Source organism: Misgurnus anguillicaudatus, chromosome 6 (assembly GCF_027580225.2).
Source record: "Misgurnus anguillicaudatus chromosome 6, ASM2758022v2, whole genome shotgun sequence".
NCBI classification, from domain to species: domain Eukaryota; kingdom Metazoa; phylum Chordata; class Actinopteri; order Cypriniformes; family Cobitidae; genus Misgurnus; species Misgurnus anguillicaudatus.
In genome coordinates this window covers 15,456,730-15,472,585 of record NC_073342.2, presented here as the reverse complement: position 1 = coordinate 15,472,585, position 15,856 = coordinate 15,456,730, and the positions used below count along the sequence as shown (strand labels likewise).

Here is a 15,856-nt window from a genome sequence, read left to right as displayed (position 1 = left end):
AAAGTTCATTGTTTGTTCCTTCAGACCCATTCACACTTACACAGCTAAAGACAGATTGGGTTCTCCTGTTCATGTGCAGTAAGCAGTAAATCTTCCTAAGTAGACCGTGTTCAGCAAATGAGAACAATGCATTTTGTGCATTTGGTTGCTCTGACCCATATCATGGTTGCTCCTTATAGCCTCCTTATTCAGAAGATGCTCGGGCCTATCATGCATAGTTAAGAATGATAAAGATCCCTGCAGTGTGCTACTAAGCAGTCTTGGGGGTTGCGGTTTGAAAAATGCAGGTCACATTACTTGTTTGTATGTAATGACTAGGTTGCATTACAGTACATCAAGACTATCGATGTTAACAAGATGCTTTACGGTGAATGTAAGAAAGTGCCATGCTTAATATATGGGTGATTCTCACGAAAACTTGGTTTTAAAAATGTCAAGCATGAAAATGTAAAAATTGCTTAAATTTACTTTTTTCCCACCAGTCACCAGACATTGAAAAACAAAGTCTGGAGTAAATGGGAACATTCATTTAAAAACTTTTACTTATCATTTAACACTTTTTGTAACATAATTTTAAAAATTTGTCCTAAAAAATCTCATTACCGCAACAGTCAGAAAACATCAACACTGACATATTTTCAAAATGACATGACAAACCTGAAAGAACATAATTTGGAGATTCTGCACATGCATTTAAAATCAAAGTATTATGCTTCTATTAATTAAATTAACATTTAATAAGCATCTGTTGCGGTAATGATAATCAAAATGTCGTGTAAGCATTCTGACAAGACAATATTTCAAATTAACTGTAAAAAAATGATCTTACCTGGTAGCCATCTTGAAGTAACTGGTCCATGTGCTTGGTCACTCAAAATCAAACTTTATTAAAATTCTGTATGTGTGCTTAAATTGTTCTCAAAAAGTGTTGCGGAGGATGAGAACATGAGGCATGGACACATCATTTTCCTAATTTTTCTTCATTATTATTATACATGAATATTCAGTAAATATTTTTTCTGTCATCTAAAGTAGTCTAGCAAAACATCCGTTTATTTTTTTTCTTAATATTTTTGTGTTAATTTGATTAAATTACAACATAACGCATGTTCAAACACAGCCAGACACATTGCGGTAATGAGAATTTCAGCAGAAAATTAGATAAAATTTACAATAATAAATTCTTATGTTGAAATCACACATTGTGCAAGGTAGAACACAGTATTGTGTTAATTCTGATGCTTTTTAATGTTACTATATTACACATTTTAAAGCTAAAATCATTAGTGCCGTGGTGTTTCAATGGTTTCGTGAGAATCACCCATATAGTGAAAGTCCTGTCTTGTGATAAAAAAGATTCAAGTTAAGAATCATTAAATATATATATAACATATATGTTGTTTCAGATCGCTTGACTGAAATGACTTCTTTGGATAATTGGCTAAACCATTTGCCTGTTGAAATTCTCATTCTGTCGGATTCCTCGTTCAGACAGTCGTCGAACCCTTTGTTGTGTGTACAGAATAAACAAAGGTTGTTTGAGGTAGGGCTGAGTCGTGGAGATGAATGAAATGGAGAAACCAAAAGAGAGGGAAAGAAAGGCAGAGAGATGATTTACTTAATGAATGCTCAATGGCACGAATGTGACAGGTCTGTTATTTCCCAATTTCCTGCCGGTGAGCTGTGGAAAGGACATTGAATCTCGTACTGTCACCTCGACACAGCGCGCCCCAATTTGAGCTGTCCATCACGGCCTGCAAATGCACTTCTTATTTTCTCGCTGTCATAAACCGACGCATATACAAATTTATATGTGTCACTGGAACGCTCCGGGAATGTTTGAAAACTCTTTATGCCATGTATTTGTCAAAACATATATCCACTGTGAAGACTTGAGTAGGTCGTGTTGGAATGGTCTTTCACGTCAGCCTTCGGAAAACCTGGACATTAGCGCTTGTCCAAAAACATGTTATACAAAAAAACATGAGGGTCAGTACACGGTCACCGTTTCTCATTTTGGATGCACTACCCTTTAAGATACTGGGGGCACTGTTTGATTGGTCAACACATATTGGTATGTCTTTCTCTGAACGCCTATGGGCATTCACGAACTGTATATGTGATTTATAGAGCCAGAATGTTCTGCCAATAGCTGTTGAATGTGACCCAGAAGGCAGGCAGATAACTACAGTAATGCCATTGGGTTTTTTTCGGGTCCTAGTGTGTGGCCTTCACACAGCACTGACTTTTATGAGCCAAAAAACCCTGAGACTTTCAGACGTGCCATTCCCGACACAAAGAAGCGGGTCAGGTCCCCAGAAACAAAGCATCAGTGTTCTGATCAATTTCCCCTGTTTTATGCCCCAAACATTTGACGTGGATGATTTATACATCAGCGCTATGCTTCCACAGACCTACTGGAGCCATAACTTGAGTTCCTTAAGGATTCAAGTGCTAATAAATGCATTTTTGCTCTTCTGGATCAATGGATACCCTGGCAGCTGGCAGAGAGAGACGGTTATGTTTTGTCAAACAAAAGTATCACTCTTCATCGATCAAATGTCAGCAATGTTTGACTTGCTAATTTAGCACTTTGCGATTGGTTTATGCTCTCCATTCTGTACATAATTTTATACATTTATTAATTCGACCATCCAGAAAGTTGATTCGTCTTATCGGAATGGAAAAAGAGAGTTGAAGTATTATACCAAACCAGCCGGATCTTATGGGAATTCGTACATATTTTACGAGTTGGCTAGTTCGTATAATTCGTATGAAACGAATAACAATAAAAAAAATACAACAATAATGAAACTCCACCCTTAACCGCAACGTCACACGGGTGAAAACTTACGAATAATGTACAAAACTTACAAATGTGGTCATACAGATTAATACGAATTAAGATTAATATTAATTGCAATGTGATTGCGTTGGACAAATTTAGGCTGTATTAATTTATTTATAAACTTTGTAGAGACATTATCGTCAGTCATTGTGCGTGTTCACAGGAAAGCCCATACTTGGTATGGATCATTGAAGTTAAAGGAAAACATAACCGTTTTTTAATATTTTACTATGTTCTTACCTCAACTTAGATTAATTAATACAAACCTATCTTTTTCAATGCGTGCACTTTTAATCTTTGTACAGCGCTTTTTGAATATATTAGCATTTAGCCTAGCCCCATTCATTCCTATGGCTCCAAACAGGGATGCCACCAAACACTTCCAAGATTTCCCTATTTAAAGACTGTTACATGCGTACTTACACGAGTAAGTATGGTGACACAAAATAAAACTTTTGTTTGGAACCATAGGAATGAATGGGGCTAGGCTAAATGCTAACACATTCAAGAAGGGCTGTACAGAGATTAAAAGTGCACGCATTGAAAAAAGATAGATATTTATTAATTCATCTTGAGTTGATGTAAGAACATAGTAAAATGTTGAAAAAAAATTGTGTTTTCTTTTAAGCATCAAGTTCAGCTCATAAGTGATTCTGCTGCTCATATCTCTGTTATGCCCTCAGTGGTATAAATGTATATTTGTAGGGTGTAGTTTTATAAATAAAAGGGCGTGCCTAAATTACTGGTTCACTTGAGCGAGTTTTTTTGAATTACGAAGGCAAACATTTTCTCTCTTAAATACTTTGAAGCGATAAATTATGTACCGTAGGACCATCAACTTCTATTAATGAGGTAAACAGGGTCAATTCTGACCCGATGTTGACTTTAACGAAAATCTTTAGCAGTAAAGCTTTGAAAACTCTACGGCCCTTGCGGTAAAAGTCTCACTGTTGAACGTGCTGTTGCTGCATGTTTATTCCTTGTTTTTTGGTACCCTATCTGCTGAAGGAAATTTGTTTTCAGCCCACTTTAGATAAAAGACAAAGAAATCAATACAAGAGGCTATTGCTTTCAACCGGCTTTGGTCTACCTGCTTTTTGAAGTGAGGTATTTGCTTTCATGTGTCTACTGGCCATGTGTGGTGAAAAGAAAGGTTGCTGTGTGGATTTTTGGAGGAGGGTTTTTTCATTGGCTGATATGGGAGAGGACACAATGTGTCTTCAGGGATGGTTGTAAGTTGTAAAGGTTATTCCTGTGAGGATGGCAGAGAAAGACCAGAGAATAACCCATTAAAATCCACCTGCTCCTCAATGAAGCCCCCTGCACCGAAATGTCACTTACTGTAAGCAAAGCCTTCAAAGAAAGATTGCTTTTTACAAACCACTTGCAGTTGTATTCATTTTGTTTTTGTTGTTTTGTTTTGGTCACAGTTTTTTAACTCATTCCCTGCCCTGCCTGCCATTCCCTTTTTTTTTTAAAGTTGCCTGACAGCATTTTTTTAGTGATTTTCACAAAAGTTTCACAAAATGTCTTCCAGGAAAATTTTCTACTATAAATATATAAACATTCAAATATATCAAATGAAAGAACAGACCCTCTGCTTTCAAACAAACAAACAAACGTAAAAATAGGGTGACCATACGTGCCATTCTTCCCAGACACGCCCTGGCCAGGATTTTGGGTGTCTTCCGGAAGTTGTATTTGTCGACCTAATACGTCATAGAGGATTATTATTATTATCACAGAAAAGCAACCGTTACATTTTAAGGTAAGAATGAAACTACGTTTGTATGTCTAATGTTTTTAACCGAATGGCATATGCGGTCAACAAATACGACTTCCGGAAGACGCACCCGAAATCCTGGCCAGGACGTGTCCGGGAAGAATGGCACGTATGGTCACCCTAGAGAAAATAAAAATGTTTTATCTATTTGTAAAGGAATTTTGTTAGAGATCAGATTCAAAACGATGATCTAAATATACACAGAGTTTAAAATTGATAAAATTTGTTTTTGCATTAATTTTTTTAATAAATTTGGTAAGAGTGGATAATAGGGGAATTACAGATTACCATAAAAAATTGTCAGGAAAGAATCATTGGAAAGAAAATGGTTTCTCCTAATTGACGAGATAACTCGTCATTGGCGGGGAAAGAGTTAATATAGTCTAAACTTAAAGGGGACATTTTACAAGACTTTTTAAAGATATCAAATAAATATTTGGTGTCCCCAGAAGTATGTATGTGAAGTTTTAGCTCAAAATACCCCAGAGATAATTTATTATAGCATGCTAAAATTGCCACTTTGAAGGTGCAAGCAAATATTTGCCATTTTGGGTGTCTTTTAAAATGCAAATGAGCTGATCTCGGCACTAAATGGCAGTGCTTTGGTTGGATAGTGCCAATTAATGGGCGGTATTATCCCCTTCTGACATCACAAACATCATCAAATTTCAATGACCTATTTTTTCAAGTTACTGGGTTAATCTTTTCACATTTTCTAGGTTGATAGAAGCACTGGGGACCCAATTATAGCACTTAAATATGGAAAAAGTCAGATTTTCATGATATGTCTCCTTTAAGTGCATTTTAGTTCACGGTTTAATTTTGTCATACAAATTTACACTTACCTGATATGTTTTAATTGTGTGAGCAGCTGTAATATAGTGTATTTATGCTATTTTTACAGTATACTGGTCAAAAATTTGGAAACAAATAATGAAAACTACCCAATAATTTATATATATGCATATATATTCCAGTGCATTTCAAGCTATACATTTCTTTAGTAGTCATGTTCCCTGAACCTATGATCTTTTGCGCTGCAAACACAATGCTCTACCACTGAGCTATACACGAACACGATTTGCTCACCCTCAAGCCATCCTTCGTGTACACGATTATCTTTTATCAGGTGAACACAATAAAAGTTATTTAAATGCAGTAAACATGGACCAGGGATCAACTTCTGACTTTGAAGCCCAAAGAGGTGCATTCATCCTTCAAAGACGTAATCCACACAGCTCCAGGGGCTAAATAAAGGCCTTCTGAGTGTTACTGATAAGAATTTGTAAGAAAATATCCATATTTAAAACTTATAAACTATAATATAATATAATAACAACAATAACTATGTAAAATACTACTGATAAAAACTTTTAAAGGGAGGAAAAATGTGTCTGTTAAACATGCAAATGTGCTATTAAATTGTTGAAATATTTACTTAAATCTCAGGGGGTGCCTTAAGTAAATAATTTAGGTCAAGGGGGTTCGTCTGACAGCATTTTTTGAAAACCCCCTGTGTTAATAAGTTAATCTGTTTTCCTTTTATAGCTTTAACAAGATAGTACCGCACAAAATAATTTATGATAAAAAAAAGATTTTATTTACACAGTTATATGAATATGAAGAGTTTGGTTCCAACACGCAATAAATCCATTTTGACAAATTTCGGTAAAAACGTGTTTTCTATACCAAGAAAGTGACAAGATGAAAACACTATTTTCTGTTACAAAGTTTCCCATAGCATCTTTAGATTATAACAACATAAAAAATTCAAATCCATAACTTGATTTTCAAATATTTATTATAAAAACGAATTATTTTTTCCACAAAATGCAATAAATCCATGACAGTTTTTGTTTCAAAATGCTAGAAATCTATTAATTCAATATATAAATGTGCATTCATCTTTACCATTTTATATTCATTTAGTTGAACAGTTGTACACACTGATAAAAAATAAACATTAATGTCATTAATCAAAACACTTACTTTGTCATATTAAGATCACTGTCATTGCAGCGTACTTGACGTCGTTGCTTAACGTTTTTCAGAGCGATCAGCTGTAAAATGTTTTGGTCCTGCTCGATTTTCGTTGACTTTGAGTAAAATAATGTAAAGTTTTTCATAAAATGCCCAAGGTCAATGTGTTAGCATGAGAAGCTTGATGCTGTCGTGAGATAAGCACCTTCGCTTAAATTATTAGATGTTGATGACAATCTTTTCCGTCACAGAACACCATCACAGGTTCATCAATGCCATTAAAGTATTATTTTGTTTTGTTTGTTGATCACAAAGTACAAAGTAGATGAGGAAAACTAAGATTCCGTGTTCTCAACGCTCCGCGATTGTTTGTTTACATTGCGTGAATGGTGCGCTGTGGGATTTATTGCGTTCTGAAAAAAAGGAGGAGTGGTGTTTATCGCATGTTGGGAAAAAAGGGAGAAAAGATGACAGAATAGCACGGCGGATATTGGATTTTGCGTAAAATTAATTATTTACTTTTAAATACTGACCTGATATAATACTGATTTTGGCAGTAACTCATTTTTTTTCAAAAATGCAGTTTATCGCGTTTTGGAACCAAACTCTTCACATACAACTAGTAGTTCAACAAAAAATCTGGAATACTCTGCAGGTTGTGCAAAGAAGAAACCATTTTGAATTGCCATTATATTTTAGTTAATTATATATACAGTATAATTGTAAGAAATAAAATGCATACTTTTCTTAGTTCTACAATAAAAATGTCATATTGCTTGGTTTGTATTCCAGCACTGCCACGGCAGGTAACCCCTGTACATTAATCATCAACTATGTTCTGATTGGCTTTTATTGTGCTGCATTGCGCAGACTTTCGCCTACAGTGCGGACAGACAAATTGCTTATTGCTGGATAACCTACCATGTCGTGCCTGGTTAGGACATGTTGTATCGCCGCTCACAAGATATTTTTTGGCATTCCTCTCCAACTTTTTTGTCTTGAACCTCCTCTTTATTACCCACTCTTAGTTTTTCAAGCTTTGCCTTCTTATTCAAACCTCTCTTTCTATTGTTCTTTTTCTGGCCTTGCCATGCAAACTCAGTTTTTTAATCTTTCTCCATCGCTGTCTCTCTCTTTCTCTCTATCCATCTTTCTATCTTTGTTTCTAAGATGGCATTATTTATTCATTCCACTGTCGATGTGGCTGCTGTTTTATTCCCCTCACAATGGGGGACGTGCGCGCGTTAAAACGGCTTACATCTTTTCCTTCTCTGAACGAACTCCAAAATAATCCTTTGACTGTGCGGTTAGTCAGTCTGTCACGTCTCCCTCCCTAAAATGTGACGGGACGCTCATCAGTTAAAAGCGGGGCGATCCACTGTCTCCCCGGGCTTGGAAGGTCCCAATGCCCCGCTGAGATCTTTATTTGGCCTGATGAAAGTTGGGACGAATGCATTAAATGCGTTGATGCCTTTCTCTGTTGCTCATTGAAATAGGAATTTGGTATTAATGATGATGTCTGTTTGCGCTTTCAGGGAGGTGCTGGCTAAAGGTTCAGAATGACTAATTGCATTTCTGCAAGGTGTTATTTGCATTATTGCATTATTCATATGTGTCAGGTAAGATCTGAAATTGAAGTAACGCGATTGGCTTAAGCTAAATCTGATATTGTGATTAGCGTACAAAGTGAGTCGGTAACATTTTACAAAAAGGTTTCATTTGTTAACATTAGTTTACTCGGTTAGTTAGCATGAACTGACGGTTATGTCTGAAGCATTTATTCATCTTAGATTATGTTAATAAATATTTAAAAAATAAAAAGTAATTATATATATATATATATTCGCGGCGCGAATGGCGCGGGAAATGCGCGAGTTGAAAAATCTGAACTTCGGCGGATTTGCACCATGTTAACCAATCAGGACCTTGCTGTAGTAGTGACGTGATTACAGGAAGCGAGCGGAGTGGCGGAGTCTCAGCGGAGTCGCAGAAGCCCCTCCCATGATGCGAATTTCCGCGTTAATGTCTCGAATGACTCGAATTTCACGCTCGGCTTTCACGTGGGAATGAAGCGAGTGAACTCAAATGTTCAAGCGTCCAACTACGCGCGAATAGCGCATTTTTGCCGCCTCTACCGCGGCTGGTGGAAATGCACCATTAGTTATGTTAGTTAAAGGGCACCTATTTCATTGCTAAAAACAACATTATTTTGTGTATTTGGTTTAATACAATGCGTTTGCGTGGTTTGTGGTTAAAAAACACATGATTTTCCACATACAGTACATTTTTGTAGCTCCAGATTTCACTCTCTTCCCGAAACACATGGATTTGGTACAAAACTCATTGATTTGAAAAGCGCCCGTGTCCCTGATTGGCCAGCTAATCTGTACATTGTAATTAGCCTGAATACCTCTGACGTCAGCAGGAAATGTGACGCTCCTTACCATGTTTGAAAGATTCGGTCTCAATGCAATGCTTACAGGAGTTAATTTACAGGCTGTGAGTCCGAAGCGGGAGGAATTATGATCCAATCCCAGGAAGTAAACTGTTGCCTACAATCCGTGTGTTTGTTGAAGTCCAAGAAAAGAGATTTACGATACACGATAACTCGCATCATCGTTTACTTTGGGGCTTGTACTTTTTGCATATCGTTAACATGCACTAATACACACCTACACACCAAAGGAAATGTAAAAACGTGAATCGGACAATAGGTGCTCTTTAATGCATTAACTAATAAAAATGAGTAGACCCTTATTGAAAAGTGTTAATTCAGTCAATTCAGAAACCACTGTAGCGTTCCCACCAATGCCTCTTTGGATTGTAGACATGAGTTACATGATATTTCAGCCTTCCAGATTTCACATTGTCTATTCATCTCATTTTACTTTCCATTATGAGCCCATGAATCACAGCAAGATCATCACTCATCACGACCCATGATGCATTGCAATCCAGATCACAAACTTTTGATAGACAGTCCCCATAAGACTTAGAGCAGCAGAGCGGCACAGTTCAGCTGTCTGTAGAGGTCATAAAGTTATATATTTTTTCAAATATGTGCGGTACTCACTGTTCTCAAATCTCGTATCTTCTGCAATCACTACACCTGTCATTTTCCCTCTTGCTATTACTTTGTGTCTCTGACTATTATTCTTCACAATTGAATGTCCTTTCCTTCACTTATCTGTCTCTTACACTCATTTGGTTCCCCTTCAATAACACCTACATAAATTCCAAGCTGGTTCGTGATGTAGTTTTCTAAAATACAAGAGAAAATGCAATTTCCAATCTAATTGGCTCTCTTTCTTACACTAATACTTAACACCGTATATGCTTTTAATGAAGCACTAGTTGTTGGATTTACTTACACATATGCAAATTAATTTAGCAGATAATGTCAGTTTGACTTCAACCAACATAACATTTTTTGCATTTGTGTGTTTTGAACAGAGATGGTGATAGAGAGGAAAAGTTACATATTGCATCTTTAAGTTCGCAAAGTTCATTTTGGAGACACCAAAACCTTGTGGGTTGCCCACAGAGGCATCTGTTCCAGTGATCACAACACATTATGATGTTTAATGTGGCTGGATATGGCTGAACCTGATTTATACACTGTCAGTACTGTTATTGTGTGAGACCGAATGCGCACACGTAAAATGAAATGCTATGTTTGTGCAGAGATCATTCATCCGTCACTGGTGAAGGTGGGAAGGTTGCTAGGCGGCCTTCAGCCAGATTTCATCCCGACTCCCACGAAACAAGCTGTTGTGTTTTGTGTGGTGAAGAGGCGATGAGCTGTGGGTGGCTAGAAACCCGCTGTAAGTTTTTACAGTAGCTGCCGTGACGTGCCGTTTATGTGTTCCTCTTCATTGGGAAATTGAAATTTTTGACGTTGTAAAACTGGAGCATATCTAATGCTTCATCACACTTTAGACTTATAATTGAATATAGCTGCAGTTAAATACGGATGTATGTGACAGTGATGGTTTTAAATGCATTGAAAGCTTGTGTAGTCATCAGTGGTTCTTTTTTCTTTGATGCTTTTGAAAGAAATTGTTTATATAACAGTGTTTTTCATCTGCAACTGCCAAATCTAACTAGCTAAACCTTGACCAGAGTTTTCATCCATAACTGACAAATCTAACCAGCCAAACCTTGACCCCCCTCCCCTGCAAAAAAAGAAATGTGCATGAATCATCTGTAGTTGTACCAGGGAAAAAAAGTAAAAAAAAATGTTTTCATAATCTTTAATAGAAATAGCAATAACTCTTCTTCTGAAATTACTTTTTCTTTTCCTTCTGATGTGATAAAAGCTGTGAACGTACTGAAAACCAATATTAACCAATAGTAGCACTGTAGTGTATGCTTTTGACCACACTTACATTTTACAATCTAATCAGACTTTTATTAGAAATACATTTATTTTATAATTAAAAATAAATATTTTTATAATGCCATACATTATAGACATGTCACAATACTTTAATTGCATTGTAAGTGCTATTTTTATCTCACTTGAATCACTTTTTTAATAAGAGACCATTTGGCGATGACTTCAGCGAACGATTAGTCATATTTTTTATCAGATTTAACATACATCGCTACAGTAAGATTCAACCAGCCTTATAATAATAATAATAATAATAATAATAATAATAATAATAATAATAATAATAATAATAATAGTAATAGTAATAATAATTATTATTATTATTATTATTATTATTCAAATTACTACTAATGATAAACTAATAATAAAACTAATAATAATAATAATAATAATAATAATAATAATAATAATAATAATAATAATAATAATAATAATAATAATTATTATTATTATTATTATTATTATTATTATTATTATTACTATTATTACTGGAATATATTGGAAATTCATCACTGGTTGTTCTGTTTTTTTCTGTTTAGATGCTATTCTTGTGAAGAATGTTAAGAAAATATCGCACGCGCTTCTCTCCATCTTCCACACTGATGAATCTCTCTCCCTCACAGCACTAACTTGGGCCTTGGCATCGCCTTATTTCTCTATGGGGAGATGTCCTGGTGCAGTGGGATTAAAGCTGTCTCTGGCATACACGAGAACAGGTCTGCACCATGAGAGGGGCAGCTAATTGGCTTCTTTGTCAAGGATGTGTCAAAAGAGGAGTTTTTTTCCTGATAGCCAAGGGTTCTGCCATGGTCCTTCTTTAACATGTTAGAAAGAAATGTTGGGAGAGAGAGGATGTTGGAGGGACAAGCAAGGTCTAATGGTAGGGGAAATGTAGATTTAAAGGAATAGTTCTTCCAGAAAGGAAAAATCTGCCCTAATTTACTTTCATTTACTTATATCTGACGTGTGAATGACTTGTGGAGATCTAATAAACACTATGGCATCAAATTAATATTAATGAGCCAAGATAGTAAGGTTTGTTTAGATAATGTTGTTCATCTAACCCTTGCGATGACATGTAAGGCAATGTGTATCATATTGTGAGGTAGTTTGCCAGTCTTTATTGATAAATAGTGGTAAAAAGCTGAATATTTAAGGATAAATAATATTCCCAAATAAAAAAAATCACTTTCAAGAAACACATCCCAATAAATAAATACAGACAGACAGACAGACAGATAGATTATAAGCCCCCTATTATAAGCTTTAGATAGCTTCTTTGGGGACCAGTTCACATGCATGCTCATCTTAAGTTTATATGAATATATGTATGTGTAAAAATGTGAATGTGAATAAGATGACAGACAGACAGACAGACATACAAACAGGCAGGCAGACAGACAGACAGACAGAGAGCGAATAGGCAGACAGACAGAAAGACAGACCGACAGACAGACAGACAGACAGACAGATAGATGACAGATAGACAGACAGACAGCCATACAAACAGGCAGACAGACAGACAGACAGCCATACAAACAGGCAGACAGACAGACAGACAGACAGGCAGACGGACAGAGAATAGGCAGCCAGACAGAAAGACAGACAGATAGATAGAGTAGACAGACATCCAGACAGGACAGAGAATAGACATACATACATACATACATACATACAGACAAACAGACAGACAGACAGACAGACAGACAGATAAATGACAGGCAGGCAGATAGATAGATAGATGGATGGATGGATGGATGGATGGATGGATGGATGGATGGACGGACGGACGAACAGACGGACAGAAAGACGGACAGATAGACGGACAGATAAATAAACAGATAGGCAGACAGGCAGATAGACAGATAGACAGAGAATAGGCAGAAAGACAGACATACAGGCAGGCTGGTAAGCAGATAGATAGATAGATAGATAGATAGATAGATAGATAGATAGATAGATAGATAGATAGATAGATAGATAGATAGATAGATAGATAGATAGATAGATAGATAGATAGATAGATAGATAGATAGATAGATATATAGATAGATAGATAGATAGACAGACAGACAGACAGACAGACAGATAGATATACAGACAGACAGATGACAGATAGACCGATAGATATATATGACAGATAGATAAAGTAGACAGACATCCAGACAGGACAGAGAATAGACAGACAGACAGACAGACAGACAGACAGACAGACAGACAGACAGACAGACAGACAGACATATAGACAGATAGATATATGACAGATAGACAGACAGGTAGGTAGACAGACAGACAGACAGATAGATAGATATACAGACAGACAGGTAGACAGATAGAGAAGACAGACATCCAGACAGGACAGAGAATAGACAGACAGACAGACAGACAGGCAGATAGACAGGCAGATAGACAGACAGACAGATAGATAGATGACAGACAGAGAATATGCAGAAAGGCAGACAGACAGACAGACAGACAGATGCTATATATGTACTATAAATACTGTAGGTTAGTAGGTCGGGTTTTTTTGGAACTCTGAGACTAAGTGTAATCTGACACAGCTGCCACAAACACTGAGACATTTTGCCCTTTGTCGATTGCTTGAAAATATATATTTTTTTGATTGGTCGTGCTATGGAGCCCCGCCCACATTCTAATATAATTGGTTCAAACTATTATATTTAAACATTAATTCTGATTGGTGGTTCAAGTCCTATCCTACAAACACTCTACACACAAACACTGGTCACTAGATATAGTCTTTCGCGGAACAAAAACTCCCATATTGAAACACCATCATAAAGCCACTGACCTCTTACATTCTTTTTCAATAAAAGCGGCTCCTAGTATCAGCTGGGCTAATGGGCTGCGATGCTCAGATGAGCCGGGCACAGCCTGTGCTCTCCCCTGGGAGGCCACGCCAACCCTGCTGACACTATTCGGATCAATACCACTGTTGCAGAACCCCGCGCTGGCCGCTGAGCTGTTACCTCCCGCTAAACCAATCCTGAGGGATGGCAGCATGGTTTTATTTTTACAGCCCCCTTTTTCTGACATCCGTATAAGCTGTCGGTAAGCACGAGGCACAGTGAAAAAACAGCAACGGTATGGGAGATGGTTTACTGCTTCACAGTGAGGAGTGAAATAATGATGCAAAGAAATGACGATGGTGGAAAAGAGAAAGGGTAGAGTGAGAATTGGGAGTCATAAAAGAGAGAGAGAGAGAGATGCATATACATACAAACATAGTCTCGTGTCAGAAGAACTGACAGCTCTGTGTACACATCACTGTTTGTGTGAGCTTGTTTGCTCCTCCGAGTCTGCCACGTTCAGTATGCACAATCCGTGTTTGTTCGGTGCCGGGCCGGAAAGACAAATACACCTCTGCCCCATTTGCAGCATCATTGTAAACCCTGCGTATTCATTTGGTAAATAGACTACGACAGTTTTTAATAGTTTATGACAAAAACGTTTTTAATAGTTTCGCTGTTACGCTGATCAGAATTTCAGAGCTGCCTGAAAAGACGCCTGATGTACAAAAGTGCTGTCGTGTAGTGGTCAGCATGCTTTGAGGCATCATGCTGGTGCTCATGTGGCCATTGAATGTTTGAATCTGGCCCTTGTTCTTCTCTTTTTGCATAAAAGGCCAAATATGAAGGAATAAAGATTTAGAAGTTTATACCAGCCATAGCTAGCTGAGCCAAGTGGGACATTCAGATCCAAGATCAGCATCCCTGCTGGTTTATTCTCTAAGGAAAATATTATCTCCTACCAGGGTGTGAATATAATACTTCATTATAATTCTACATTCCCATAAGGGCAACGCAGCACTTGGAAAGCAAATCTCTGTATTTTGATGATGGACCAAGTTTGCCAGGTGCACCTCTAATATGCCTGTGCTATAATTAAATCTGCTAATGATCTAATTAAAACCCACAGGAAGTTGATAAAAGGGCTACAATGCTTTTATTAAAAAGTAGAGAACTTTGACCCCCTCTTGCCTTTTTGCAGTCCATTGGTCAGGATAGTGGCACCGTTTACTGTAGCTTAAATATCCGAGTTGCTTTTCTTTAGTTTTTGTGTCTTTTCTGGCGCTCGCTTTTGCTCTGGTTTCCGCATCTAATCCGTTTTCACACAGACAAAAAGCGTGCAGAATCCGCTGTGGTTAAGGAGGCTTATCTTTCGAAACATGTTTTGGTTTAAAAAAAAGAAAACACAGAAGAGTATTAGGTCAGGGCGTGCTTTGTGTTCGGCGTCACTCTGGGTTCTGTCAAATGCTGCCCGAACTACAAGCTTGGAGGGAAGCCACCATCTAACAGTTCATTAGAGTACGCTGTACGGAGAAGATAACTAGCAGTGCGAGTCTGAGAAGCTCTCTTCACCAGTTTGAAGTGACTCTTGTCCTAGTTAGGCCCGCTAATAAGTCATTACTTTAAAGTAGACATTCTATATTGGTTGCTAGCGCTGAGGAGAGCTGTAAAAGCTTTGACCTTCAATGTTTAAGTGTTCAAGTGAATGGTTAAACATGCTCCGGTCTTGCATAAATGTAGTTGGCTGGCTCGCAATAAGTTATTTGCATAAGGCGATCTGATTGGTCGGAGCAGGCGTTGGCACTTGAAAAGTTGAGAAAAGTTTAACTTCTGCCGCGAGCAACGGCAGTGACATGACTTTGATGGATCCACAATTCAGTTCGGCAACGCAGGACGTAACCCATTAAAAGCAAATTAAAAGTGTTAACACTTATGACCCGTGTGAATGTACTGTTAGTGTATCCCAAAGGCTCTGGTTGACTGTAATAGTGCAATCACACCAAAAACGCGCTTTTCGCATGTAGTTGGACGCTTGAACA

General features: G+C 37.3%; 1 protein-coding gene across 1 annotated transcript in view; it reads left to right on the top strand.

Annotated features, from left to right (window-relative positions):
- ntrk3a (neurotrophic tyrosine kinase, receptor, type 3a) overlaps positions 1-15,856 on the top strand; it is a 280,863-nt gene that overhangs the window by 58,723 nt on the left and 206,284 nt on the right. The window lies entirely within an intron of this gene.